Source organism: Arachis ipaensis, chromosome B9, assembly GCF_059453495.1.
Source record: "Arachis ipaensis isolate K30076 ecotype BB chromosome B9, ASM5945349v1, whole genome shotgun sequence".
NCBI lineage: Eukaryota > Viridiplantae > Streptophyta > Magnoliopsida > Fabales > Fabaceae > Arachis > Arachis ipaensis.
Genome location: NC_142444.1, coordinates 130,480,655 through 130,484,339, shown reverse-complemented (window position 1 = coordinate 130,484,339; position 3,685 = coordinate 130,480,655). Strand labels below are relative to the sequence as shown.

General features: G+C 42.0%; 1 non-coding gene across 1 annotated transcript; it reads left to right on the top strand.

Annotated features, from left to right (window-relative positions):
* The first annotated feature begins 3,577 nt into the window (after positions 1-3,577).
* On the top strand, positions 3,578-3,685 carry LOC148546321 (small nucleolar RNA R71). The gene has a single exon (XR_015901629.1). It is a non-coding gene; the product is annotated as a small nucleolar RNA R71 (small nucleolar RNA).

The following is a 3,685-nucleotide window of genomic DNA, read 5'->3' as shown; positions in this document are numbered from 1 at the left end:
GCCCTAAGCACTTTGTTTTCCAGTATTACCACCGGATACATAAATGCCACAGACACATAATTGGGTGAACCTTTTCAGATTGTGACTCAGCTTTGCTAAAGTCCCCAATTAGAGGTGTCCAGGGTTCTTAAGCACACTCTTCTTTTGCTTTGGACCTTGACTTTAACCGCTCAGTCTCAAGTTTTCACTTGACACCTACACGCCACAAGCACATGGTTAGGGACAGCTTGGTTTAGCCGCTTAGACCAGGATTTTATTCCTTTAGGCCCTCCTATCCACTGATGCTCAAAGCCTTGGGATCCTTTTTATTTGCCCTTGCCTTTTGGTTTTAAGAGCTTTGGCTTTTTCTGCTTGCTTTTTCTTTTTCTTTCTATATATTTTTTTTTCGCCTAAATTTTTTTTTTCTGCAAGCTTTGTTCTTTGCTGCTTTTTCTTGCTTCAAGAATCATTTTTATGATTTTTTAGATTATTAAATAACATGTCTCCTAGTCATCATTCTTTCAAGAGCCAACATATTTAACATTCTTAAACAACAACTTCAAAAGACATATGCACTGTTCAAGCATACATTCAAAAAACAAGAAGCATTGTCACCACATCAATATAATTAAACTAAGTTCAAGGATAAATTCGAAACTCATGTACTTCTTGTTCTTTTGAATTAAAACATTTTTCATTTAAGAGAGGTGATGGATTCATAGGACATTTATAACTTTAAGACATAGTTACTAACTACTAATGATCATGTAATGAAGACACAAACACAGATAAGCACATAACATAGAAAACGAAAAACAGAGAAATTAAGAACAAGGAATGAGTCCACCTTAGTGATGTCCTTGAGCTCTTCTATGTCTCTTCCTTGTCTTTGCTGCTCGTCCTTCATTGCTTTTAGATCTTCTCTGATTTCATGAAGGATGATGGAGTGCTCTTGATGTTCCACCCTTAGTTGCTTCCAATAATTGTGTGGAAGAAAATGTATCCCCTGAGGTATCTCAGGGATCTCTTGATTTGCAGTCAAATGTTCTACCACTGAGCTATAGACCCTTGATGGAAGCTTTTGTCTTCCCTTTCCTCTTTCTAGAGGCTTCTCTGGCCTTAGGTGCCATCAATGGTTATGGAAAAAACAAAAAAGCTATGCTTTTACCACACCAAACTTAGAATGTTGCTCGCCCTCGAGCAAAAGAAGAAAGAATAGAAGAAGAAGAGAATATGGAGGAGATGGATGGCTGTGTGTATTCGGCCATATGGGTGGGATTGGGTGGGGAAGAGATGTTGAATTTTTGAAGGTAAGTGGGTGTATGGGTGTGAGTGGTAAATGGAAGACAGAAGGGATGAGTGTTTATTGGGAATAGAGGATGATTGAGAAGAGAGAAGAGAGTGAGTGGAGGTAGGTGGGGATCCTGTGGGGTCCACAGATCCTGAGGTGATCCTGTGAGGTCCACAGATCTTGAGGTGTCAAGGCATTTACATCCCTGCACCAATTTAGGCATGCAAAATGCCCTTGCACACAACTCTGGGCGTTCAGCGCCAGGTTGGTGCCCATTTTGGGCGTTCAACGCCCATTTGCTGCCATTTCTCACGTTGAACGCCAGAACCATGCTTGTTCTGGGCGTTCAGCGCCAGGATGCTCCCATTCTGGGCGTTCAGCGCCAGAACTATGCTCTGTTCTGGCGTTTGAACGCCAGACAGATGCTCCTCCAGGGTGTGATTTTTCTTCTGCTGTTTTTGATTCCGTTTTTGAATTTTTTGTTTATTTTGTGACTCCACATGATCATGAACCTAAGAAAACATGAAAAACAATAAAAATAAGAATTAGATAAACATTGGGTTGCCTCCCAACAAGCGCTTCTTTAATGTCAATAGCTTGACAGTGGGCTCTCATGGAGCCTCACAGATGTGCAGAGCTTTGTTGAGACTCTCCAACACCAAACTTAGAGTTTGGATATGGGAGTTCAACACCAAACTTAGAGTTTGGTTGTGGCCTCCCAACACCAAACTTAGAGTTTGACTGTGGGGGCTCTGGTTGACTCTGCTTGGAGAGAAGCTTTTCATGCTTCCTCTCCATGGTTGCAGAGGGATATCCTTGAGTTTTGAATACAAGGGAGTTCTCATTCCATTGAAGGACTATTTCACCTCTGTCAACATCAATCACAGCTCTTGCTGTGGCCAGGAAAGGTCTTCCTAGGATGATGGATTCATCCTCTTCCTTTCCAGTATCCAGGACTATGAAATCAGTAGGTATGTAAAGGCCCTCAACCTTTACTAATACATCTTCTACTTGTCCATAAGCCTGTCTTCTTGAGCTGTCTGCCATCTCTAGTGAGATTTTAGCAGCTTGCACCCCATTGATTCCCAGTTTCTCTATTACAGAGAGGGGCATGAGGTTTATCCCTGAACCAAGGTCACACAGAGCCTTAAAGATCATGGTGCCTATGGTACAAGGGATTATGAACTTTCCAGGATCCTGTCTCTTCTGAGGCAATGTCAGTTGATCCAGATCACTTAGTTCATTGATGAACAAGGGAGGTTCAACTTCCCAAGTATCAATGCCAAATAATTTGGCATTCAGCTTCATGATTGCAGCAAGAAACTTGGCAGTTTGCTCTTCAGTAACATCCTCATTCTCTTCAGAAGAGGAATACTCATCAGAGCTCATGAAGGGTATAAGGAGGTTCAATGGAATCTCTATGGTCTCTAGATGAGCCTCAGAGTCCTTTGGTTCCTCAGAGGGGAGCTCCTTATTGGTCACTGGACGTCCCAGGAGGTCTTCCTCCTCGGGATTCACGTCCTCTCCTCTCCTCACAGGTTCGGCCATGGCACTTATGTCAATGGCCTTGCACTCTCCATTTGGGTTCTCTTCTGTATTACTTGGGAGAGTACTAGGAGGGATTTCAGTGATTCTTTTACTCAACTGGCCCACTTGTGCTTCCAGATTTCTAATGGAAGACCTTGTTTCATTCATGAAACTTACAGTGGCCTTAGATAGATCAGAGACTAGATTTGCTAAATTAGAAGCATTTTGTTCAGAGTTCTCTGTCTGTTGCTGAGTTGATGATGGAAAAGGCTTGCTATTGCTAAACCTGTTTCTTCCACCATTATTAAAGCCTTGTTGGGGCTTTTGATCCTTCCATGAGAAATTTGGATGATTTCTCCATGTTGAGTTATAGGTGTTTCCATAAGGTTCACCTAAGTAATTTACCTCTGCTATTGCAGGGTTCTCAGGATCATAGGCTTCTTCTTCAGAAGATGCCTCTTGAGTACTGTTGGATGCAGCTTGCATTCCATGCAGACTCTGAGAGATCATATTGACTTGCTGAGTCAATATTTTATTCTGAGCCAATATGGCATTCAGAGTATCAACTTCAAGAACTCCCTTCTTCATAGGCGTCCCATTACTCACAGGATTCCTTTCAGAAGTGTACATGAACTGGTTATTAGCAACCATGTCAATGAGTTCTTGAGCTTCTGCAGGCGTTTTCTTTAGGTGAATGGATCCACCTGCAGAGGTGTCCAGTGACATCTTTGATAGCTCAGATAAACCATCATAGAATATATCCAGGATGGTCCATTCTGAAAGCATGTCAGAAGGACACTTTTTGGTCAACTGTTTGTATCTTTCCCAAGCTTCATAGAGAGATTCACCTTCTTTCTGTCTGAAGGTTTGAACATCAGCTCTAAGCTT